The following is a 27,997-nucleotide window of genomic DNA, read 5'->3' as shown; positions in this document are numbered from 1 at the left end:
CACAAGACATTTGAAGAAAACCATACCAAAGTACTTTATAGTCAAATTATTTTTAAAAACTTATGATAAAAAAATCTTAATAGCAACTGGAGAAAAAAATCCTTATATGCAGAGGAATAAAGATCAGAATAATAGCATATGTCTCATCAAAAACAATGCAAGAAAAAAGAGGGAAGTGAAAAATCATTAAAGTACTGATGGTAAAAGCAAATACAAAAAACCTACCAATCAAGGGTTCTACACTTAGAAAAAACACATTTCATGCAAATCAAAACCACAATGAGATACCATCTCACACCAGTTAGAATGGCGATCATTAAAAAGTCAGGAAACAACAGATGCTGGAGAGGATGTGGAGAAATAGGAACACTTTTACACTGTTGGCGGGACTGTAAACTAGTTCAGCCATTGTGGAAGTCAGTGTGGCGATTCCTCAGGGATCTAGAACTAGAAATACCATTTGACCCAGCAATCCCATTACTGGGCATATGCCCAAGGATTATAAATCATGCTGCTATAAAGACACAGGCACAGGTATGTTTATTGTGGCACTATTCACAGTAGCAAAGACTTGGAACCAACCCAAATGTCCAACAATGATAGACTGGATTAAGAAAATGTGGCATATATACACCATGGAATACTATGCAGCCATAAAAAATGATGAGTTCATGTTCTTTGTAGGGACATGGATCAAGCTGGAAACCATCATTCTCAGCAAACTATTGCAAGGACAAAAAAACCAAACACCGCATGTTCTCACTTATAGGTGGGAATTGAACAATGAGAACACATGGACACAGGAAGGGGAACATCACACACTGGGGCCTGTTGTGGGGTGGGGGGAAGGGGGAGGGATAGCATTAGGAGATATACCTAATGTTGCATGACGAGTTAATGGGTGCAGCACACCAGCATGGCACATGTATACATATGTAACTAACCTGCATGTTGTGCACATGTACCCTAAAACTTAAAGTATAATAATAAAAAAAAAAGAAAAAATACATTTCAAAAACAAATAAACATGATTTTTAAAATAAATCATGTTAAATAAACATTGATTTTTGGCTATACAAAAGCCGAAAGAATTCACCAGTAGATTTACACCAAATATATTTTAAATAAAGTACTCTAGGAAGAAGAAAAATAACATCAGTTAGAATAGTAACTACATGGGTAAATATAAAAAGTTTTAATATTTAAATTTCTTTAAAAGGTAATTGGCTATATCAACAAAAATAATAATATTGTATTGAGAGTTTATAACATGCATTAATGAAATATATAACAACAGTAGCATAGGGGAAATGTAACTACACTATTGAAAAATTATTCTACATGAAGTAATATAATCTCACTTGAAGGTACCCTATAATCAATGAAAGATATATAATATAAATCCTAAAGCATCAACTAAAATAGCAAAAAGTTATGGTTAATAAGCCAACAGAAGAGATAAAATAGAATGAAATATTCAATTACTCTAAAAGGAGGCTGAAATAGTGAATAAAGAACAAATGGAACAAATAGAAATGAAATAACAGGATGATAGATTTAACTCTAATGATGTCAATCATCATATTAAATTTAAATGTTCTTAACACTCAGATCAAAAGGCAGAGATTGTCAGATTGAAAAACTTGAAGAAGAGAGAGTACTTCCTAATTCACTTTATGAGGATAGCATTATCCAGATACCAAACTCAGACAAAGACATTGGGGAAAAAACTATAAACTAGTATTTCTTATGAAAAAAACATTGGTGAATCAAATTGTAAAGTATATAAAAAGTGATTATAGGCTTTATGCCAGGAAGGCAAGTTTGGCTTAACATTCAACAATCAATCAATGTAATTCTCCATGTTAACAAATTTAAAAAGTAAAGCCTGATCATTCAATAGACGCAGGAAAAACATTTGACATAATCCAGCATTCATGCCTGGTAAATATTCTCAAAAAACTAAGGATGGAAGACTTCATCAACTGTACAAAAGGTAAAAATCTACAGTTAACTTCATACTTTATGATGAAAGATGGAATGCTATCTTTTCCCCTAAAACAATGGACAAAATAAGGGTGTCTACTCTTCCATTCAGCATTGAATTAGAGAGTTGTAGCCTGTGGAATAATGCGAGAAAAAGAAATAAAAGCAGTGGAAAGTAACCTAGGAAAAGAAAATGAAATTTGTTTTGTTCATAGATGACATGATCACCTTGGAAAATGTGATGAAATCTACACATAAGCTACTAGAACTAGTAAGTGAATTTGGCAAGTTTGCAGGATGTAAGATTAAAGTAAAATATTAATTGTATTTCTAAGCATTCTGTTTGAATCAGAGGAGAATGTTTTGTAAAACATGACAAACTGATTCTAGAGTTCATATAGAAATACAAATAGCCTAGAACAGCCAAAACAACTTTGAAAAAGAACAAAGTTGACAAGCTAGAACTATCTGATTTCAAGACTTTATTATATGCTCCACTTATTTATTATGCTCCACCTCCTTGAGAGACAGTAGCTACATAAATAATTTGGAATTCTTCGAAGTCAGAGATTTGCTTCTTCTATCCACTAATTTATTTATTTATTCATATCTGTGTGGGTCCATTAATATTTATTTTATAGTCTGGGTTATAAACCAATACAACTTTATTTTGTTGCTCAAATTGTTCCAGCTTTGGTCATTGAGAGCTCTTTCAAGACTTTATTATATAATTTATTTCAAGACTTTATTATAAGTTTACAGTAATCTTAGCTGAGCATGGTGGCACATGCCTGTAGTCCTAGTTACTTGGGAGGCTGAGGCAGGAGGATTGCCTGAGCTCAGAATTTGAGACTGTAGTGAGCTATGATTGTACCATTGCACCCCAGACTGGGTGACAGAGACAGACCCCATCTCTAATGAATAAGTAGATGAATAAAAATTGCAGTAATTAAGACAATGTGTATATTAGTCTGTTTTCACACTGCTGATAAAGACGTACCTGAGACTCAGCAATTTACAAAAGAAAGAGGTTTAACTGGACTTACAGTTCCACATGGCTGGGGAAGCCTCATAGTCATAGCAGAAGGCAAGGAGGAGAAAGTCCCATCTTCCATGGATGGCAACAGGCAAAGAGAGAATGAGGAAGACACAAAAGCAGAAACCCCTGAAAAAACCATCAGATCTCGTGAGACTTTTTCACTACCATGAGAACAGTATGGGGGAAACCACCCCCTTGATTCAATTATCTCCCACTGGGTCCCTCCCACAACATGTGGGAATTATGGGAGTACAATTCAAGATGAGCTTTGGGTGAGGACACAGCTAAACAATATGAATGTGGTATCAATGTCATGACAGACAAATAGATAAAATGGGAAAGAATACAGGCCACAAATAGACCCACACATATATGGACTGCTTATTTTTGACGAAGGTGCAAAAAAAATTCAGTGGGGAAAGAATAGCTTTAAAAAATGCTGTTATAAAAACCTGCTATCCATATGCCAACATAAATAAATAAATACCAATGCATACACAATCTAATTTATATAAAAATTAATCCCAAATGGATCATAGACATAAATATAAAACCTAAAACTGTAAAACTTGTATAAGAAAACATACAAGAAAGCCTTTGTGACCTTGAGTTAGGCAAAGAAAAAAATTAAAAATTGATAAATTAGACTTTATCTAAATTTAAAACCTCTGTTCTTAAAGACATTGCTAATTGGATGAAAAGATAATTTTCTACTGGAACAAAATATTTGCAAGTGTATGTCTGATAATAGGCTTGCACCCAGCACATACAAAGAAATCTCAAAACTCAAAAGTAAGAAATCAACCCAATAAACAACTGAGCAAAAGATTTAAACAGACACTTGTCCAAAGAGTGCATGAAGAAAAATAATTTTAAGTAGGCACATAAAAATATATATAGCATTATATATATTTATATAATTTATATATATATTTTATATATATTATATACATATTAATTATATACATATTATCTATAATATATATAAATTATATATTATATATAATTTATATAATATATATAAAATATATTATATATAATTTATATAATATATGTAAAATATATTATATATAAAATGAATTATATATATTATATATAAAATGAATTATATATATTATATATAAAATGAATTATATATTATATATAATGAATTATATATTATATATAAAATGAATTATATATAATATATAATGAATTATATATAGTATATATAATGAATTATATATATTGTATATATAATGAATTATATATAGTATATATAATGAATTATATATAGTATATGTAATGAATTATATATTGTATATATAATGAATTATATATAGTATATATAATGAATTATATATTATATATAATGAATTATATATTATATATAATGAATTATATATTATATAATGAATTATATATATTATATATATAAAATGAATTATATATATTATATAATGAATTATATATAATATATATATAAAATGAAATATATATAAAATGAATTATGTATATTATATATAAAATGAATTATATATTATATATAATGAATTATTTATATTATATATATAAAATGAATTATATATATTATATATATAATGAGAGAAATTATTAGTCATTAGAGAAATGCAAATTAAACCACAAAGATATACCGTTATATACCTTTTGGAATGACTAAAATTAAAAGGACAGATCATAAACAGTGTTAATAAGGACTTGGAGAAACAAACTTCTATACACGGCTGGTAGGAATTTTACATAATATCACTACTTTGAAAAACAGTTTGTCCATTTCTAAAAAGAAAAAAATTAAACATACGACGACCGTATGGACTAGCTATTCCACTCCTAGGCAGTTACCCAAGAAGAAGGAAAGCCTATGTCCTTATAGAAAGTTGTACTTGAATAAAGACCCGAATACCCATCAACCGATGAATGGACAAACAAATCATGGAGTATATATCCATACAATGGAATATTACTCTATAATTAGGCTGACTGAAAGGAACCTTACTAAAAAAATACATACTATATGATTCCATTTCTTTAAAAGTATGGAAAATGTAAACTAATCTATACTGATAAATCAGTGGTTGTCTGAGGGAGGATGGGGTTGTCTGAGGGAGGTGGCAGGTGGAAGGGATTACAAAGGGCATAAGAAAACTCTTACAGATGAAGAACATGTTCATTATGTTATTGTGGTAATAGTTCCATAGGTTTCTACATATGTCAAAACTTATTAAATATGTTCAGTTGATTTTATCCCAATTATAAATCTTTTTTTATTAAGAGAGAATAAATCAACCCTACAGGGGTACAGTTCTACCTGTTAAAAATAGTTTTCTGTCCTTGGATGCTGTGAATCAGACATATCCATTTGGCTCTATCACTGTTGGCTTCCTAAAACCATGGTGCCCCTGTCCACATGGTGAAAGGATAGAGACAGAACAACCCTGCTCCATATGGATATTGTACAATTCTGAGTGGAATTGTAGAACTCTACTTTGTGGAATTTGTAAGCAAAAAACATATAGCACATTAGGAGTCATTAAATTCCACAGGTCTTTATTTTTCTTTTTTTTTTTGACTGAAAGTATTTTTATTTATTTTTTTCTTTTTATTATTATTTTTATTTTTATTATACTTTAAGTTTTAGGGTACATGTGCACAACGTGCAGGTTAGTTACATATGTATACATGTGCCATGTTGGTGTGCTGCACCCACTAACTCGTCATTTAACATTAGGTATATCTCCTAATGCTATACCTACCCCCTCCCCCCACCCCTATTTTTCAAAAGAAAATGTTTAGGACATAAGAGTAGCTGTTGCTTTATTTTAGTAGATTTTTAAATAAATACATGGCAGTAGCTCAGGGTAACACCTGCCAGTGTAGCAAAGACCAACAGCTTAATTTGAGTCACCAGAGTAGCACAAGCAATTTCAGTACTTTATCCTCAATGCAGAAGTCATTTATTGCCCTTTGCAGGGCAATAAATTGATTTTTCTACCTTTAAAAGATGTTTTACTTAAATTGTGCAAACGTGATTTACAACAATTAGCGACAGTGTAGTTCTTAGACATTGGAGCCAGCTCAATATGGGCAACACACAAACTACAATTTCTAACCCCACAGAAGAAAATGATTCCAAAATTTTATATCAACTTTTATATTTTTGATTTTCCTTCTAGTATATAATACAAAAGTATTTTTAATATAAAATATTTACAATTTTTCTAATATACGTGAAATGTATTTGAAAAAATAAATGTTGATATTTAATCCTGTTATTGTGGGTATCAATTTTAGCACATTTATTTTTTTCATCCTATTATTGCAACCCTAGAATGCTAACTGGCAAAGAGATACACTCCAACTCTTACGCTCTGGCATTGCAAAAGGCATTACCCAGAGTATCTTGCTGAATTATGGCACCTGTAATGTCAGCAGAAGATATCTAAAGACTCCATAATTTGGGACTTATTTTTAAAGATACCTCATAGATTGCTTTCTGCTTGTTAATGACATGCTGAGGACTATGACATGACATGATCATCACCATACAAACATGAAATTGCCTACTGCTGCTTGAAACTGCACAATAAAATTTTTTTCCTTGGATTAAACATTGAGCTCTCCGTAGGGTAAAATACTTTTAAACTTCATTTTAATCATTAAGGTTTTTAAGTTTATTTTAAAATTTATCCTTATGGGATTTTTAGTTTATTTTTATTTGGTTTACTATTTATTTTAGTTAATTTAGTTTTGTTTTATAGTTATAGAAAAATTGGAAGATAGAGTGCCCATATACCCACAAAGCAAGTTTCCCCCATTGTTAAATTAGCACCTTACATTAGTGAACAGATTGTACATTTGTTACAATTAATGAACCAATACTGATACATTACTATTAACTGAAGTCCATACTTTATTCATATAGCCTTAGATTTTACCAAATGTCCTGGTTCTGTTTCAGGATCCCATCCAGGATGCTACTTTGCATTCAACCATCTACCTCTTTAGGCTTCTGTTAGCTGTGACAGTTTCTTAGATTTACCTTGTTTTTTGGTATTTTACACGTTACTCCATTGGACTTCTTTGATGTTTTTCTAATTACACTGGAGTTACAGATTCTTTGGAGGATGACCCAGAGATAAAATGCCATTCTCATCACATCGTATCGTGGTTATGCGCTATCAACATAATTTACCACTCTTTTTTTTTTTTTTTTTTTTTTTTTTTTTTTGAGACGGAGTCTCTCTCTGTCTCCCAGGCTGGAGTGCAGTGGCGCGATCTCCGCTCACTGCAAGCTCCGCCTCCCGGGTTCCCGCCATTCTCCTGCCTCAGCCTCCGGAGTAGCTGGGACTACAGGCGCCCGCCACCACGCCTGGCCAATTTTTTTGTATTTTTTTAGTAGAGACGGGGTTTCACCGTGTTAGCCAGGATAGTCTTGATCTTCTGACCTCGTGAGCCGCCTGTCTCAGCCTTCCAAAGGGCTGGGATTACAGGCGTGAGCCACCGCGCCCGGCCGATTTACCACTCTTGATGTTCACCACCTGGCTGAGGTAGTGCTTGACAGTTTTTTCCGTTTTAAAGTTTAATCTTTTTTCCTCCTTTTCATAATGGAATGAAGAAAATTCAGTCACTGTGCACCTAATGAGTGGGGAGTTATGCTCCACCTCCTTGAGAGACAGTAGCTACATAAATAATTTGGAATTCTTTGAAGTCAGAGATTTGCTTCTATCCACTAATTTATTTATTTATTCATATCTGTGTGGGTCCATTAATATTTATTTTATAGTCTAGGTTATAAACCAATACAACTTTATTTTGTTGCTCAAATTGTTCCAGCTTTGGTCATTGAGAGCTCTTTCAGTTGGTCCTGTCTCACTTTAATATACTCCCATAATTATGGGTTTGTGGGGCTTTAAAAAAAAATCCTTAGTTTCTAGCACTATAAGATGCTCCAGGATTATCTTATATTTTTTTTGTTGTAGTCTGGAATCATTTCTTCATAATGACATTTTCTCCTTTTATCGGAGAATGTTAGAAACCAAGATCAAGAGCTTGATGTGCTTGTTGATACTGGAGTGTCATTGATTCTTGGCCCTGTCAACTGACCAGATCAAGGAACTACATGTGTATAAGCTAAGGTATGTATATGCACATATATAGATTTATATATATTGTGTATGTAACTATCTGTATCCGTATTAAGCTACACGTGAGTTCATTCTGATGTTCTCCACTCTGGCAACACACATCACTGTGGCCTCCCACCGTTGCTTATCTTTAGACTCCCATTACGGTGTCAAGTAACCTGGCTCACATCATACACCATCCACTTGGTTAGTTGCTTACTTTCAGTATATGTGAACAGTGGCATCAGAATTATTAACCTGTACCTTAGTTTCTTGTGCCTTCGGCCTTACTGACTTTTCTCATTTCCAAAGCTACTTAGGTAGGCACCGTTTCCTCCACCCCCTTCAGTAAGGTTGTTTCATATGTTTAGAATACAATTAGGTGGTTATCACATTCTGCATTCTATCTTGGGTTCCCCAAACCTCCTAAATTCATTTTCATATTTGCATACATCAGGGTTCACTCTTTGTGCTGTAAAGTACTTTGGATTTTGACAAATGCATTGTGTGACAGTATCCACCATTACAGTGTAGTATTCTACACCAGATATAATACTGTATAGTATAATATTGTATAATTTCTGTATTGTATAATATTCTGACCAGATATAATACTGCATAGTATAATATTGTACAGTATAATTATAATATAGTATAATACTGCATGGAATACTGGATAATACAGTATAGAATACTATGCTGTAATGGTGGATACATCACACTAAGCATTTGCACCACTGTAAAATCCTGTGTGCTTTAATTATTCATCCTTCCCTTCTCTCCTACCAAATAATCACTTGCAACCATTAATTTTTTTTGCTGTCTCTATAGTTTTGCTCTTTTCAGAATGTGACTTAATTGGAGTCATACAATAAGTTGCCTTTTCATACTGGCTTCTTTCACTTACAGTATGCATTTAAGATTCATATATGTCAAAAAAGAACGAGATCATGTCCTTTGCAGGGACATGGTTGGAGCTGGAGGCTATTATCCTTAGCAAGCTAACACAGGAACAAAAAACCAGATACCACATGTTCTCACTTATAAGTGAGAGATAAATGATGAGGACACATGAACACATAGAGAGGAACAACACACACTGGGGCCTATGGGAGGGTAGAGGTTGGGAAGGAGAAGATCAAGAAAAATAACTAACGGGTATGAGGTTTAGTACCTCGGATAATCTATATGACAAACCGCTGTCACATAAATTTACCTATGTAACAAACCTGCACATGTACATAAACTTAAAAGTTAAAAAATTTATATATGTCATTTGTGACTTGATAGCTCACTTCTTTTTATTTATAAGTAATATTTTATTGTATTCATGAATCACAGTTTGTTTATCCATTCACTTATTGAAAGATATCTTGGTTGCTTTCAGTTTGGGGAGATTGTAAATAAAGTTTTTATAAACTTTTATGTAGACATAATTGTTTTAATTAATTAAGTAAATACCTTGGAGTGTGATTGCTGGATTATGTGGTTAGAATGTGTTGTTTTTTAAAAAACAGCCAAATTGTCTTTGAAGTGGCTATATCATTTTCCATTCCTACCAACAATGAATGAGAGTTACTGTTGTGCTTCATTCTTACCATTAACTAGCATTGCTATTTTCATTTCTAGTTTAATTCCATTGTGGTCTGAGAAAGTAAGTTGTATGATTTCGATTCTTTTAAATTTGGGAAAGTGTGTTTTAGGATACAGAATGTTGTCTATCTTAGTGAATGTTTCATGTGAGCTTGAGAAAAATGTATAATCTATTGTTGTTGGAAAGAGTTGTCTATAAATACCAATCAGATCAAATTGATCAATAGTACTCTTCAGGTCAAAGCCACCCTTACTGATTTTCTGCATGCTTGACCTATCAATTACTTATAGAGTAGTGTTAAGGTCTCCAGCAATAACAATTAATTTGGCTATTTCTCCTATCAGTGTGATTAATTTTTGTCTCACATATTTTGACATTCTGTTGTTAGGTGTCTACCTATTTAGGATTGTTTTGTCTCTCAGAGAACTGATCACTTTATCATTATGTAATACCACACTTTATTCCTAATAATTACCTTTGTTTTGAAGTCTGCTTGTCTGAAATTAATATACATACTCCAATTTTTATTTGATTATTGTTACCATGGTTTATCTTTCTCCATCCCTTTACATTGAAGCTGTGTCTTGATAATTAAAGTGGATTTCTTGTAGACAACATATAGTTACAGATAAAATATAGTTGGATTATTTTTTCATCCACTCAGACAATCTGCATCTTTAATTAATGCATTTTGACCACTTACATTTAAAGTGATGATTGGTAGAGTTGGATTAATGTTTAACTTATTTGTAATTGTTTTCTAATGGTTGCATTTATTCTTTGTTTCTGTTTATCATCTTTTAATGCCTTTACTGGTTTTAATTAACAATTTTATATAATTCTATTTTATCTTCTCTCTTAGCACATCAGTTATCACTTTAAAAACATAGTAATTGCCCTGGAGTTTGCAATGTGCATTTTTTCCAGCTGCATTGATGTATATTGACAAATAAAAATTTTATGTACTAATGACATACAACAAAATGTTCAGATATATGTATAACATTGTGAGATGATTACCACAATCAAGCTAATGAACATATCCGTCACTTCACATAATTATCTTTTTTATTTTGTGGTGAGAATATTTCTACTTTCTTAGCAAATTTTAAGTGTAGAGTACAGTATCATTATAGTCACCATGATGTACAATCATTCTCAAGAACTTATTCATCCTATCTATCTGAAACCTTGTACCTTTTGACCAGCATCCCCCATTTTCCTTACTCCCCAGCCCCTGGCAACTATCATTCTACACTCTGCTTCTTTCAGTTCAACTGTTTTAGGTTTCAGGTTTAAGTGAGATCATGCAGTATTTGCCTTTATATACCTGGCTTATTTAACTTACCATAATATACTCCGGGTGCATCCAGGTTGTTGCAGTTACAAGATATACTTCTTGTGTGAATATTTTTTCATGTGGTAGAATATATATGTGTGTGTGTACATATGTATATATGTGTGTATATACATGCATATGTATATATGTATATATTTATATACATATATGCCATTTTCTTCATTCATCCATCCATCTATGGACACTTAAGTTGATTCCATATCTTGGCTATTGTGAATAATGATGCAGTGAACACAGTAGTGGAGACGTCTCTTCAACATACTGATTTTATTTCCTTTGGATATATACTCAAAAGTGGGATTGCTGAATTATATGATAGTTTTGTTGTGTATAATTTTTTGAGGCACCTCCACGCTGTTTTTGATAATGGCTGTACTAATTTACCTTCCCACTAATAGTGTGCAAGGGTTTTCTTTTCTACACATCTTCACCAACACTTATCATCTTTTGTCTTTTGATTAATAGCCATTCTAACCTGTGTGAGGTGGTATCTTATTATGGTTTTAATTTGCATTTCCCTGATGATTAGTTATATTGAGCATGTTTTCATATACTGTATTAGTCTGTTCTTGCACTGCTATAAAGAAATACCTGAGACTGGGTAATTTATAAAGAAAAGAGTTTTGATTGGCTTACAGTTCTGCAGGCTCTGCAGGAAGCAAGGCGGCATCAGCCTCTGGGGAGGCCTCAGAAAAAGCACAAAGAAGGGAGGTGCTACACACTTTTAAACAACCAGATCTCACAGTAACTCACTCACTGTCACGAGAACAGCACCAAGAGAATGGTGCTAAAACATTCATGAAAAACCACCCCACAATACAATCCTCCCACCAGGCCCCACCTCCAACACTGGGGATTACAATTGAACATGAGATGAGCTTTGGGTGAGGACACGAATCCAAATCATATCATACACCTATTGGCCATTGGTATGTATTCTTTTGAGAAATGTCTACTCAGATCCTTCATCCACTTTTTAATCAGGTTATTTGTTTTTTCACTATTGAGTTGTTTAGTTGCTTATGTATTTTAAATATTATCCCCTTATAAGATGTATGGCTTACAATTATTTTTCCTATTCTGTAGATTTTCTCTTCATTCTGTTGATTATTTCCTTTGCTGCACAGAGGTTTTTAGTTTGAAACGATCAGATTTATCTATTTTTGCTTTTAGGATCATATTCAAAACATCATTGCCCAGACCAATGTTATGTAGTTTTCCCCTCAATTTTTTTCCTAGTAGTTATAGAGTTTCAGTTTTTATGTTTAAGATTTTAATCCATTTTGAGTGGATTTTTTGTTTATGGTGTGAGATAAGGGTCCAAATTCATTCTTCTGTGGGTAGAAAACAAATTTTCCCATTGTTTATTAAAGAGACCATCTTTTCTCCATTGTATACTCTTGACATCTCTGTCAAAGATCAATTGGCCATAAATGCATGAATTCATTTCTGAGCTGCTCTATTCTGTTTCATTGTCTATATGCCCATTTTTATGTCAGTACCATGCTGTTTTGATTACTTTAGTTTTGTAGTATAATTTGAAATTGCAATACAATGTTATACTATACTACAGTACAGAACAAATACTGTAAGTATTATGATACATCTTGCTTTGTTCCTTTTGCTCAAGATTGCTTTGTCCACTCAGGGTCTTTTGTGGTTCTATATTAATTTTAGCATTGCTTTTTCTATTTTTGTGAAAAAATGACATTGGAATTTTGATATGGATTGCATTGAATCTCTATACATTGCTCTGGGTAATATGAGCATTTGAACAATATTAATACTTACAATCCATGAACACAGATATCTTTCCATTTATTTGTGTCTTCTTCAATTTCTCTCATATATGTTTTATAGTTTTCAATGTACACATCTTTTACCTTCTTGGTTAAACTTACTCTGAAATATTCTTTCTTGCTATTGTAGGTGGAATTTTTTTCTTGGTTTTATTTTCACATAGTTTATTGTTAGTTGATATGGTTTGTCTGTGTCCCCAACCAAATCTCATCTTGAATTATAGCTCCCATAATTCCCTCATGTTGTGGGAGGAGCCCAGTGGGTCCCAATTATTTTAAGATAATTGAATCATGTGGCCAATTTCCCCCACACTGTTCCTGTGGCAGTGAATAAGTCTCACGAGACCTCATGGTTTTATAAGGGGAAGCCCCTTTCACTTGGCTCTCATTCTATTCTTTTGTCTGCTGCCATGTGAGACGTGCCTTTAACCTTTTGCCATGATTGTGAGGCCTCCCCAGATACATGGAACTGTGAGTCCATTAAACCTCTTTCTTTTGTAAATTGCCCAGTCTCAGGTATGTCTTTATCAGCAGGAGGAAAACAGGCTAATACAACCAATACGGTAAATTGATGCCAGTAGAATGGGTTGCTGCTGAAAATATACCTGAAAATGTGGAAGCAGCTTTGGAACTTGGTAACAGGCAAAGGCTGGAACACTTCAGAGGGTTCAGAAGAAGATAGGAAAATGTGGGAAAGTTTGGAACTCCCTAGAGACTTGTTGAATGGCTTTGACCAAAATGCTGATAATGATATAGACAATGAAATCCAGGCTGAGGTTGTCTCAGATGGAAATGAGGAACTTTTTGGGAACTAGAGTAAAGGTGATTCTTGTTATGTTTTAGCAAAGAGACTGGCAGCATTTTGCCCCTGCCCTAGAGATTTGTGGAACTTTGAACTTCAGAGAGATGCTTTAGGGTATCTGGCAGAAGAAATTTCTAAGCAGCAAAGCATTCAAGGTATGACTCAGGTGCTGTTAAATGGTTTAAGTTTTAAAAGGGAAACAAAGCATTAAAGTTTGGAAATTTTGCAGCCTGACAGTGTGATAGAAAAGAAAATCCCATTTTCTGAGGAGAAATTCAAGCCAGCTGCAGAATTTGCATAAGTAATGAGGAACAGAATGTTAATCACCAAGACGGTGAGGAAAATGTCTCCAGGGCATGTCAGAGACCTTTGCAACAGCCCCTCCCATCACAGGTCTGGAGGCCTAGGAGGAACTGGCCAGAACCAGGGTCCCTCTGCTGTGTACAGTCTAGGAACTTGGTCCCCTGCATCCCAGCTGCTCCAGGTGTGAATAAAAAGGGCAAGGTAAAGCTTGGGCCATGGTGCAAGCCCCAAGTCTTGGCAGCTTCCATGTGGTGTTGAGCCTGCGGGGGCACAGAAGTCAAGAATTGAGGTTTGGGAAACTCCATCTAGATTTCAGAGGATGTATGGAAATACCTGGATGTCCAGGCAGTAGTTTGCTGCAAGGGTGTGGCTCTCATGGAGAACCTCTGCTAAGGCACTGCTGAAGGGAAATGTGGGATGGGTGCCCACACACAAAGTCCCCACTGGGGTGCTGCCCAGTGGCACTCTGAGAAGAGGGCCATTGTCCTTCAGACCCCAGAATGGTAGGTCCACAGACAGCTTGCACTGTGTGCCTGGAAAAGCCACAGACACTCAATGCCAGCCCATGAAAGCAGCCAGGAGGAAGGCTGTACCCCGCAAAGCCACAGGGACAGAGCTGCCCAACACCATGGGAACCCACCTCTTGCATCAGCATGACCCGGATGTGAGACATGGAGTCAAATTAGATCATTTTGGAGCTTTAAGATTTGACTGCCCTGCTAGATTTTGGACTTGCATGGGACATGTAGCCCCTTTGTATTGGCCAGTTTCTTCCATTGGGAAGAGCTGTATTTACCCAATGCCTGTATCCCCATTGTATCTAGGAAGTGACTAACTTGCTTTTGATTTTACAGGCTCATAGGTAGAAAGGACTTGCCTTGTCTTGTATGATATTTTGGACTGTGGACTTTTGAGTTAATGCTGAAATGAGTTAAGACTTTGAGGGACTGTTGGTAAGGCATAATTGGTTTTGAAATGTGAGGACATAAGATTGGGGCATGGCCAGGAGCAGAGTGATATGGTTTGGCTCTGTCCCCATCCAAATCTCATCTCGAATTGTAGTTCCCATAATTCTCTCATGTTGGGAGGGACCCAGTGGGAGAACCAGTCCCATGGTTCTGTTTTCCCCAATATTGTTCTTGTGGTGGTCAATAAGTCTCATGAGAGCTGATGATTTATAAGGGGAAACCCATTTCGTTTGGCTCTCATTCTCTTCTCTTGTCTGCTGCCATGTGAGACATGCTTTTCACCTTCCACCATGATTGTGAGACCTCCCCAGCCATGTGGAACTGTGAGTCCATTAAACCTCTTTCTTTTATAAATTGTCCATTCTTGGTTATGTCTTTATCAGCAGCATGAAAACAGACTAATATATTAGTGTATAGAAATGCTATTAAATTCTGTGTGTTGATTTTCTATCCTACAGCTTTACTGAATTCATTTATTAGTTCTAATAGTTTTTCAATGGAGTCATTAGTTTTCTGTTCTTATTTATTGAAATTTGCTTTTCCCTATTTCTCTTTCTTTGCTTCTTCTGAAACTCCTATAATGCATATATTGGTTCATTTGCTGGTGTCCCACAAGTTCTATAGGCTTTCTTCACTCTTTCATTCATTTTGTTGTTGTCATTTCTCTGAGTGAGTATTTTCAAATGACCTGTCCTCAGGCTCACTGATTCTTTCCACTGCTTGTTTGAGTCTGCTGTTGAAGCTATCTGTTGAATTCAGTTCAATCATTGTGTTCTTTGCCTCCAGAATTTCTGCTTGGTACTTAGGAAGTTTATCTCTTTGTCGAATTTCTCATTTTGTTCACATATTATTTTCCTGATTTCATTTGATATCTATCTGTATTCATTTGTAGTTCACTAAACTTCTTTAAAATAATTATTTTGAGTTCTATATCAAGCATTTTGTAGATCTTTATTTCTTTACAACCAGTTATCAGTAGGTACTGTGTTCCTTTGGTAGTGTTATGTTTCCCTGGTTATTAATGATGTTTGTGTCCTTGCATTGACGTCTGTGCATTTGAAGAAATGAACAACTTTGCCAGTCTTTACAGACTACTTTTGGCAGGAAAAGCCCTTCAACCAATCAGACAATCTATAGGTTCTGGGCAGGCTGCCTGGCAGGTTCCTTGGGCTGGCTTGCTGCTGGAATCTTTGGATGAGCTGACTTGGTGCTTGGGTCAGTTGGAAGGTGGGCCTGTACCTAGTTCCACAAGGGTGGCCCTAGGACCAGGGTCTGGATCCTGAGGCCATGGTAGCCAAGTAGGCCTGGATCCTGAGGCCATGGTAGCTTGCTTTGTACCAGGTCCACTTGTCGAGCCAGTCACCTCAATCCCCACAGACAGGCCTGAAGTCTGGATCCACAGGGTAGTAGGAAGAGGCCTGACACTATGTATGCAAGGATCATCCTGAAGTCTGTGTCCGCAAGAGTTAACCTGGCACTAGGATGTTTGTTGAACCTGAAGCTGCAAACGGCAGGCTGGAGCTTGAGAACACAGAGTTTTATAGATCCTTGATTTATAAGGCTATCCTGAAACCTGGGACTATGAGGGCTAACCTGGAACTAGGGCAGGCCTGGAGTCTGAGTCTCCAGGGGCAGACCTGAGTCCAGGGCTGTGAGGGTCAAGCTGGAAACTGGGGACTTGGGGGCTGGTCTGGAACCTGGGCTGGTCTGGCCTGATGCTAAGGCAGGTCTAAAGCCTAGAATCACAGAGTCAGGCCTGAGCCTGAGAACATAGGAGTTGGCCTGGTGATGGAGCAGGCTTGGAGTCTGGGACATCAGGAGTGGGCCTACAGCTTGCAACTATAGGACTGGCTGGGTGCTAGAGGGGAAAACTTCACACTGGGATTAACTGGAGTCGGCCTAGTCCTGAGATCCACAGTGAATCAGGTGCTCATTTTAGTCTCCTCCCCACAACCTAAAGGTTATCTCTCCCCGTGCTGTGCTGACTGGGCTTAGAAGAGGGGTGATGTGGGTCTTGTGAAACTGTCCTCCCTATCCTCTTCCATGTGACTTTTTCTATTTCTGTGCTATACTCAGGTGCTCTAATCTTTCACCTGGATTCCTTAGTCCTTGTGAAATATTTTTGTGCATGGATATTTGTTCAAATTGATGCTCCTGCAAGGGAAAGAGAGGTGGAAAGTTCTATTCTGCTATCTTCTTGATTTCAGTCTGTGGAATATATGTTTTTACTAATCTAAGTCTACTTTTTTTTTATTATACTTTGTTTTAGGGTACATGTACACAACGTGCAGGTTAGTTACATATGTATACATGTGCCATGTTGGTGTGCTGCACCCATTAACTCGTTATTTAACATTAGGTGTATCTCCTAATGCTATCCCTCCCTGCTCCCCCAACCCCACAACAGGCCCCAGTGTGTGATGTTCCCCTTCCTGTGTCCATGTGTTCTCATTGTTCAATTCCCACCTATGAGTGAGAACATGTGGTGTTTAGTTTTTTGTCCTTGAGACAGTTTGCTGAGAATGCTGGTTTCCAGCTTCATCCATGTCCATACAAAGGACATGAACTCATCATTTTTTAATGGCTGCATAGTATTCCATGGTGTATATGTGCCACATTTTCTTAATCCAGTCTATCATTGTTGGACATTTGGGTTGGTTCCAAGTCTTTGCTATTGTGAATAGTGCTGCAATAAACATACGTGTGCCTGTGTCTTTATAGCAGCATGATATATAATTCTTTGGGTATATGCCCAGTAATGGAATTGCTGGGTCAAATGGTATTTCTAGTTCTAGATCCCTGAGGATTTGCCACACTGACTTCCACAATGGCTGAACTAGTTTACAGTCCCACCAACAGTGTAAAAGTGTTCCTATTTCTCCACATCCTCTCCAGCACCTGCTGTTTCCTGACTTTTTAATGATCACCATTCTAACTGGTATGAGATGGTATCTCACTGTGGTTTTGATTTGCATTTCTCTGATGGCCAGTGATGATGAGCATTTTTTCATGTGTCTTTTGGCTGCATAAATGTCTTCTTTTGAGAACTGTCTGTTCATATCCTTCGCCCACTTTTTGATGGGGTTGTTTGTTTTTTTCTTGTAAATTTGTTTGAGTTCATTGTAGATTCTGGATATTAGCCCTTTGTCAGATGAGTAGATTGCAAAAATTTTCTCCCATTCTGTAGGTTGCCTGTTCACTCTGATGGTAGTTTCTTTTGCTGTGCAGAAGCTCTTTAGTTTACTTAGATCCCATTTCTACAACCATCTGATCTTTGACAAACCTGACAAAAACAAGAAATGGGGAAACGATTCCCTGTTTAATAAATGGTGCTGGGAAAACTGGCTAGCCATATGTAGAAAGCTGAAACTGGATCCCTTCCTTACACCTTATACAAAATTAATTCAAGATGGATTAAAGACTTAAATGTTAGACCTAAAACCATAAAAACCCTAGAAGAAAACCTAGGCAATACCATTCAGGACATAGGCATGGGCAAGGACTTCATGTCTCAAACACCAAAAGCAATTGGCAACAGAAGCCAAAATTGACAAATGGGATCTAATTAAACTAAGTCTACTTTTAAAGTAAACTATTTTATTCTAATGCAAGTACTTTATAGCAGAGTATTCCCAATTCTTACTTCTTATCTCTGATAATACTGTCATTTGTTTCATACACTTATATGCTACCATCACCCAATCCATTGTTACTATTATCATTATAAACAGTTATGTTTTAGATCAATTAAGAATAGAAAAAATAAAAATATATCTATTTTACCCTCATTTAGTTCTTCTCCAACACCTCCTTTCTTTATGTGGATCTGAGTTTCTGACCTATCATTTTTCTGTACCTGAAGAATTTCTTGCCAGATAGTCTACTGGTGATAAATTCCCTCAGGTTTGTTTTTCTGTGAAAGTTATATTTTTCCTTCACTTTTGAATGATGATTTTGCAGAATATAAGATACTAGGTTGATGTTTTTCTTCTTTCAACACTTTGCTTTATTCTCCTTTCTTCTTGGATGCATGATTTCTAAATAAAAGTCAGGTGTTCCTTGTTTTTCTACAGGTATAGTTTCTTGTTTTTTTGTTTTTTGTTTGTTTTTGCAATTTGAATATGATGTGGCCAGGTGTCATTTTTTTGGTGTTTATAGCTTCACATTATCTGAGATTCCTTGTGTTATAGTTTGGTGTCTGTCACTAATTTTGGAAAGTTCTGTGCCTTTATATTTCAAAGATTTTTATGCCTCATTCTTTCTCTCTTCTCTCTCTGATAATCCAATGATATGTAGGTTATACTTTCAGAAATTGTCCTACAGTTCTTGGATTTTTCTCTTCTGTTTAATTATTACTATTCTGTTTTTCTTTGTATTTTAATTTGGAAAAGTTCTACTGATATATATTCAAGCTCACTAATTCATTTCTTGGCCATGTTCGGTCAACTGATTAGTCCACCAAAGGCATTTTTCTAGTTGTAGCATTTTCTTAACATTCTTAGAGTTCTCATTTATCTGCTTTCATTCCAATTTGTTTTTGTACATTGTATATTTGTTATTAAAGCCTTTAATATATTAGTTATAATTATTTTAAATTCCTTATTTAATAATTCCAACATGTGTGTCATATTTGAGCCTGAACCAGATGTTTACTTTTCCTCTTCATACCTTGTATTGTCTTCCTTTTAGCATGCCATATAATTTTTGTTGAAAGTTGAGCATGACAAATGAATAATAAAAATGATTGCAAAAATAAAAGTAATAGGAACTAAGGTAAATATGTCTTTAGTGTGAGATTTTATCTTAATCTGGCTAGAGCTGTAGGTTCCAGAGGTTTTAAATTAATCTAATGCCCTTGTTTTTGTCTCCCCTCTTGACCTCAGTCTTCACTAAGTACTTCTCAGAGATAATCTGTGTCTTGCAGTTCTTCCATCTATAATCCACTGTTATGCTGGAGCCCATTGGTGTAATGGTAAAGTGTGGGGGAGGGGAAACATTCGATAATCTTATGATTAAATCTCAGCCTGAGTCCCTGGTCTGTGACTATTACAAGTGCTTCTTAGGTTTTTTGTGCCCCCACACCCCTTTTCACTGATGAGATGAGACAAGAAGGTTAAGGGGTGGGGATTGGCAGCTGGAACAAGAGAAATACATTTTCCTCAAGTAGGATAAGGCTCCTGTAAAGTCTTTTACTCTAAAAAGTATGTCTTTGTAATGGAGAACATGCTGGAGATATTTCACAATGGTTTCTCTAACTCTCCTTTTGCCAGTCATGAGATCTTTTTCAGAACTTCAATATGAGGACCTGACAGGGTTTTCAGAGTAAACCTGTAAAAATGTAGGCCTCCCCTGAGACTGTGGTCTGTAGCGCTTTCTCACTGTCATACTTACACACACTCAGCCTCCAATAATTCACCAAAATATGATTCCAATGGTTTCTCTGCTCAGTAAACAAATTTCATTTGTGACCTTAATTTCACATGTCTCCAGATTTCAGGGTAGTAGTGTGTCCTGTGACCTTATATCTCTGATGGGTCTAAGGAAAGTAATTAATTTGCAGTTCGATCAACTTTTTTTCCTTTGAATTATAGAGGATTGAATAATCAACTTCTTCTTTTAAGGATGATAGTGATGTTTTCCAAGCTTTTTTTTCATGCTGGATCTGATTTCAGAAGTCTATATAGGGTAATATTTGTAAAAGCAACATTCTAGAAGAAATAACATGATAAATCCTTACACTTAATATGTACTGGACACTGTACTATTTATATATGGTATATTATTTAAAAGATAAAACATATCTATAAGATAGTTGTCAGAAGACCTAGTATCCAATACTGTATGCTTTTTACTAAGTCATGCTGCCTCATGTTTGAGAAACTTTGATCTCATATTTAAATAGAAAGACTTACAACAAATATTTTTTTCAGCAGAAAATATTTTGGTCAGCAGGACTAAACTGTATTAATTACTGAAACATTGTTTGACAAGCAGACTCCATGTTGAGAAAAGACCTTGAGGCTTCTATCAAACTCTCTTTTTTCTTCTATTTGGTCTTTAAATGAGCTACATTTTGCTTATACACCTCCAGAATAAAACTGAAATTTTTTTTTTAATGAAATGACAGTTTATTTTTTAAAAAGATCAACTCTAAGCAACCGGGAAAATTTGCTCTTTAGAATATATTTCAAATAAAGAAAAATTTGAAAGGACAATTGCAGGACAGAGAAATCCTTACTAACGTAAGAGAATTGTACAAAAAAAAAGTCACAACATATGGCACTGTATTTTCTTCAGAAAAGCCAGCCTCCTGGGACCCAGTTCTTTGATACTAATCACAACAGTAATTAGAGATGATGTTGGCTAGTGTTCTTGAATGTTTTCTATGTTGAGTACAAATATACAACTAACCAAGGTGTCTTCCTTTTCCCACCCCGTTGGTGGCCTGACAAGTTCATCTCTAAGGTTGGTTTCACTATTGCTGATGCTAGAGACTTGTCACACACATTTCCAACAATGAAACTGGAAAACTATTTATTTGAAAGCCTTTCTTTAATTATAGTTGTTTGGTCTCTAAGTAATAGTTCTGAGGTTTGCAGAAAAGTGAAACAAATAGTAGGAGATTTTAAAGCAAACTCGAGCATGTAAATGTGGGTTTGGCAGGTAAGCATCCAAACAAAAGAACTACTCTATATTCAGAAACACTGGTGTTGAAATATTATGTGGATCAAATCTACATTGTGACCGAGTTGTTTTCAAGTGTCAATGGGAAGATTTTAACCAAGAGAGCATGGGCAGTATTGATGGCAGAATTTTGTGTTGTAAATATAGGAGCCAGTCTAAGCAGGATGGAACTATATGATATGGAAGCCAATTAGGAATAAAAAACAAAAGGGATGGATTTTTTTTCTGTTTTTTTAACTTTTATTTTAAGTTGAGGGGTACATGTGCAGTTTTGCTACATAGGTAAACTCGTGTCATTGGGGTTTGTTATACAGATTATTTCATCACCTAGGTACTAAGCCTATCACCCATTAGTTATTTTTCCTGTCCTCCTCTCCCTCCTCTTACCCTCCATCCTTTGTTAGGCCCCAGTGTGTTGTTTCCCTCTATGTGTTCATGTGTTCTATCATTTAGCTCCCACTTATAAGTGAGAACATGTGGTATTTGGTTTTCTGTTCCTGTGTTAGCTTGCTAAGAATAACAGCCTCCAGCTCCATCCGTGTCCCCTCAAAGAACATGGTCTCATTTGTTTTTATGGCTGCATAGTATGCATGGTGTATATATGTCACATTTTCATTATCCAGTCTATCACTGAAGGGCATTTAGGTTGATTCTATGTCTTTGATATTCTGAATAGTGCTGCAGTGAACATATGCATGCCTGTGTCTTTATAATAGAATGATTTACATTCTTTTGGGTATATACCCAGTAATGGGATTGTTGGGTCAAATGGTATTTCTATCTAGGTCTTTGAAGAATCATCACACTGTCTTCCAATGGTTGAACTAATTTACACTCCCACCAAAAGTATATAAGCATTCCTTTTTCTCCACAACCTCTCCAGCCTCTGCTATTTTTTGACTTTTTAGTAGTAGCCATTCTGACTGGTGTGAGATGGTATCTCATTGTGGTTTTGATTTGCATTTCTCTAGTGATCAATGATATTGAGCTTTTTTCATGATTCTTGGCCACATGTATGTCTTCTTTTGAAAAGTGTCTGTTCATGTCTTTTGCCCATTTTTTAATGGGGTCACTTGTTTTTCTCTTGTAGATTTCAGTTCCTTATAGATGTTTGATATTACACTTTTGTTCCAGATGCATAGTTTGCAAAAATTTTTTCCCATTCTGTAGGTTGTCTTTTTATTGTTTATAGTCTTTTGCTGTGCAGAAGCTGTTTAGTTCAATTAGATTCATTCATCAATTTTTGCTTTTGTTGCAATTGCTTTTGGTGTCTTCATCATGAAATGCTTGCCTGTGCCTATATCCTAAATAGTATTGCTTAGGTTGTCTTCCAGGGTTTTTGTTTGTTTGTTTGTTTTTTAGTTTTGGGTTTTACATTTAAGTCTTTGATCTATCTTGAGTTAATTTTCGTATATGGTGTAAGAAAGTGGTCCAGTTTCAATCATTTGCCTATGGCTAGTCTTTTATCCCAGCTCCATTTATTGAATAGGGATTCTTTCCCCGTTGCTTGTTTTTTGTCAGGTATGTCAAAGATCAGATAGTTCTAAGCATGTGTCCTTATTTCTGGGTTCTCTATTCTGTTCAATTCTCTATTATGTGTCTGTTTTTGTGCCAGTACCATGCTGTAGCCCTGTAATATAATTTGAAGTCGGTTAGTGTAATGCCTCCAGCTTTGTTCTTTTTGCTTAGGATTGCCTTGGGTATTCAGGCTCTTTTTTCGTTTCACATGAATTTTGAAATAGTTTTTTAACTATTTTACTATTTTAAAATAGGGTTTTTTTTTTTTTTTTTGCTTTTTGTTTGTTTGGTTGGTTTTAGTTCCGTGAAGAATTTCAATGGTAGTTTAATGGGAATAGCATTGAATTTATACATTGATTTGGGTGCTGTGGCCATATTAACAATATTGATTCTTCCTATCCATAGGCATGGAAGTTTTTGCATTTGTTTGTGTCATCTCTGATTTCTGATTTCTTTGAGCAGTGTTTTGTAACTCTCATTGTAGAGATTGTTTACCTCCCTAGCTAGCTGTATTCCTAAGTATTTTTTATGGCAATTGTGAATGGAATTACATTCCTGATTTAGCTCTCAGCTTGATGGTTGTTGGTATATAGAAATGCTACTGATTTCTGCACATTGAGTTTGTATCTTAAGACTTTGCTGAAGTTGTGTATCAGCTTAAGGAGCTTTTGGGCTGAGACTATGAGGTTTTCTAGATAGAAGCACATATTGTCTGCAAACAGGGATAATTTGACTTTCTCTCTTATTTGGATTCCCTTTATTTCTTTCTCTTGCCTGATTTCCCTGGCCAAGGCTTCCAATACTATGTTGAATAGGAGTGATAGAAGAGGGCATCCTTGTCTTGTGCCAGTCTTCAAGGAGAATGCTTCTAGCTTTTGCCCCTTCAATATAATGTTGGCTGTGGGTTTGTCATATATGGTTCTTATTGTTTTGAGGTATGTTTCTTCAATACCTAGTTTATTGAGAGTTTATAACATAAATTTTATATAAAACTTTTTTTTCTGTATCTATGGAGATGATCATGTGATTTTTGTTCTTAGTTCTGTTTATGTGATGAATCACATGTATTGATTCGTGTAGGTTGAACCAATTTTGTATCCCAGGGGTAAAGCCTACTTGATTGTGGTGGATAAGCTTTTTGATGCACTGCTGGATTTGATTTGCCAGTATTTTGTTGAGGATTTTTGCATCGATATTCATCAATGATATTAACCTAAAATTTTCTTTTTCCATTTGTCTCTGCCAGGTTTTGATATCAGGATGGTGCTGGCCTCACAGAATGAGTTGAGGAGGAGTCCCTCCTCCTCAACTTTTTGGAATATTTTCATAGGAATAGTGCCAGCTCTTCTTTGTACATCTGGTAGAATTCAGCTGTGAATCCATCTGGTACTGGGAATTTTTTTGGTTGGTAGGCCATTTATTACTGCCTCAGTTTCAGAGCCTATTTTTGGTCTGTTCAAGGATTGAATGTCTTACTGGTTCAGTCTTGAGAGGGTGTATGAGTCTAAAAATTTGTCCATTTCTTCTAGATTTTTGAGTTTATGTGCATAGGCATGTTCATAATATTCTATGATGGTTTTTTGTATTTCTGTGGGGTCAGTGATATATCCCCTTTGTCATTTCTAATTGTGTTTATTTGTATCTTCTCTCTTTTCTTCATTAGTCTACCTAGCAGTCTATCTATTTTACTAATTTTTTCAAAAAAAAACCAGCTCCTGGATTTGTTGATCTTTTGAATGTTCTTTTATGTCTCTATCTCCCTTAGCTCAACTTCAATTTTGGTTATTTCTTGTTTTCTGCTAGCTTTGGGGTTGATTTGCTCTTGGTTCTCTAGTTTTTTCAGTTGTAATGTTAAGTTGTTAACTTGAGATCTTTCTAGCTTTTTGATGTGAGCATTTAGTGCTATAAATTTCCCTCTTAATAGGAAATTTCTCTTAATTGCCTTAACTGTGTCCCAGAGATTCTGGTATGTTGTATCTTTGTTCTCATTGGTTTAAAAGAACTTCTTAATTTCTGCCTTAATTTCTTTTTTTACCCCAAAGTCATTCAGGAGCAGGTTATTTGATTTTCATGTAATTGTATGGTTTTGAGTGAATTTCTTAGTCTTGATTTCTGATTTAATTTCTCTGTGGGCCAAGAGATTGTTTGTTATAATTTTAGTTCTTTTGCATTTGCTGGGGAGTGTTGTGTGTACAAATATATGGTTGATTTTAGAATAAGTGCCGTGTGGCAATGAGAATGTATATTCTGTATTTTTAGGGTACAGAGTTCTTTAGATATCTATTGGGTACATTTGATCCAGTGCTGAGATCAGGCCCTGAATATCTTTGCTAATTTTCTGTCTCAATGATCTGTCTAATATTGTCAGTGGGGTGTTAAGGTCACCCACTGTAATTGTGTGGGAGTCTAAGTCTCTTTAAAGATCTCTAAGAACTTGCTTTATGAATCTGGGTGCTTCTGTGTTGGGTGCATATATACTTAGGATAGTTAGATCTTCTTGTTGAATTAACCCTATGCCATTATTTAATGTCCTTCTTTGTCTTTGTTGATCTTTGTTGCTTTAAAGTCTGTTTTGTCTGAAATTAGGATTGCAACCCCTGCTTTTTTCTGTTTTCCATTTTCTTGGTAGATTTTTTTCCCCATTCTTTTATTTTGAGCCTATGGGTGTCATTGCATGAGAGATGGATCTCTTGTAGACAACATAACATTGGGTCTTGATTCTTTATCCAGATTGCCACCATCTCTTTTAATTGAGGCATTTAGCTCATTTACATTTAAAGTTAGTATTGATATGTGTGGATTTGATCCTGTCATCATGATGTTAGCTGATTATTATGCAGACTCGTTTATGTGGTTGCTTTATAGTGTTATTGGTCTCTCTACTTCAGTGTATTTTTGTAGTGGCTGGCAATCAACTTTCCTTTCCATATTTAGTGCTTCCTTTAGGAACTCTTGTAAGGCAGCTCTGTTGGTAACAAATTCCCTCAGCATTTGCTTGTCTGGAAAGGATCTTATTTCCCTTTTGCTTACAAAGCTTAGTTTGGTCAGATATTAAATTCTTGGTTGGAATTTCTTTTCTTTAAGAATGTTGAATATTTGCCCCCAATCTCTTCTGACTTATAGGATTTCTGCTGAGTGGTCCATTGTTAGTCAGATGAGCTTCCCTTTGTAGGTCACCTGACCTTTCTCTCTTGCTGCCTTTAACATTTTGTCTTTCATTTTGACCTCGGGGTTTCTGATGATTATGTGTCTTGGGGCTGATTTGCTTGTGAATTATCTTACTGGAGTTCTCTGCATTTCCTGCATTTAAATGTTGGCCTCTCTAGCTAGCTTGGGAATGTTCTCATGGATAATATCCTAAAATACGTTTTCCAAATTGGTCCCCTTCTCCCCTTCTCTTTCAGAGATACCAAGCACATAGATTTGGTCTCTTTACATAATCCCATATTTCTCGGAGGTATGTTAGTTGATTTTCATTCTTTTTTTTTCTCTATTCTTGTCTGTTTGTCTTATTTCAGAAGGCAATCTTCAAACTCTGAGATTATTTCCTCCACTTGGTCTATCCTGCTATTAATACTTGCAATTGCATTATGAAATTCTTATAGTGTATTTTTCAGCTCTATCAGGTTGTTTATATTCTTTTCTATATGGGATATTTTGTCTGTCAGTTTCTGCACTGTTTTATCATTATTTTTAGCTTCGTTGCATTGGGTTTCAATATATCTTTGTAGCTCAATGATCTTCCTTTCTATCCATATTCTGAATTCTATTGCTCTCATTTCAGCCAGTTCATCCCAGTTTCCAAACCCTTGCTGGAGAGGTGATTTGCTGGTTTGCATGATAGAAGACACTCTATTTGAGCTTTTTGAGCTTTTGGCGTTCTTGCACTGATTCTTTCTCATCTTTGTGGGCTTACCTACCTTCAGTCTTTGAGATTGCTGACCTTTGGATAAGTTTTTTTTTTCTTTTATCCTATATGATGACCTTGGGGGTTTGATTGTGGTGCAATGTGGATTCAGTCAACTGGCTTTGCTTCTGGAAGATTTTTAGGAGTTCAATACTCAGCTTCCAGCTCCTGTACTGCATACTCTATCTCTGGCATGGGGGGACTTGCATTGAGCCCTGACTTTGTTCTCTGGCTCCTCAAGGTTTGGAGTCTGCTGCGCTGTGGTGGGCTGAAGTGCAGCAGCAGCAGCAGAGTGCTAGTGGATGCAGGGGTGCCTGCCTCCCTGTGGACTTTCACCACAGTGGTGGAGGCAACAGAACTGTGAGAGTGGGGCTGTAGGGGGCCCCTGTTGGAGACTGCATGAGCAGTTGCACTGGAGGTGGTGTTGGCTTGGGAACAGAGTACTGGTAGGTGCAGGTCTGGGTGCCTTCTCTGTGCTCTGCAAGCAGAAGTGATTGCTTAGGGTGTGGGAGGATCCACTCTTCTCTGCCTAGTGTTAGTGCAGAGTGGGGCACTGGTAGAGGCATGGCTTGCTGGGTCTGTGGCTACCAAAGCTCTTTCTGCAATGGCAGTCAGAAGGGGAATGGGGGGTAAACTGTACTCCCTCATGTTGGTAGGTAAAGAAAAACCTACTCATGCAGACATGTGCCCACAAAGTGATGTGGGGAGTTGCCATGGGCCCCGGCGGAAGCTGTAGTATGTGAAGGGAGCATGAGATCTGGTGCATGGCCATAGAAGCCACCTTGCTGGAGCTCTTCACAGGTCAGGCACAGTCCACCAGCACAGAAGCTATGATGTGGGACCCCAGGGCCCTTGAGACTGCCCTGTGAGCAGGCATGGCCCGGCTGGAGCCCCAGGAGTGGTCACCAGACCAA

The 27,997-nt window shown here is 35.9% G+C and overlaps 1 long non-coding RNA gene across 1 annotated transcript in view; it reads right to left on the bottom strand.

The window, feature by feature from the left end:
• The window catches only part of LOC130541707 (uncharacterized), a 119,968-nt gene that overhangs the window by 7,343 nt on the left and 84,628 nt on the right, over positions 1-27,997 (bottom strand). The window lies entirely within an intron of this gene.

This window comes from Pan paniscus, chromosome 1 (genome assembly GCF_029289425.2).
Source record: "Pan paniscus chromosome 1, NHGRI_mPanPan1-v2.0_pri, whole genome shotgun sequence".
NCBI lineage: Eukaryota > Metazoa > Chordata > Mammalia > Primates > Hominidae > Pan > Pan paniscus.
The sequence above is the reverse complement of the archived record's forward strand: the minus strand, read 5'-3'. Positions and strand labels throughout refer to the sequence as shown.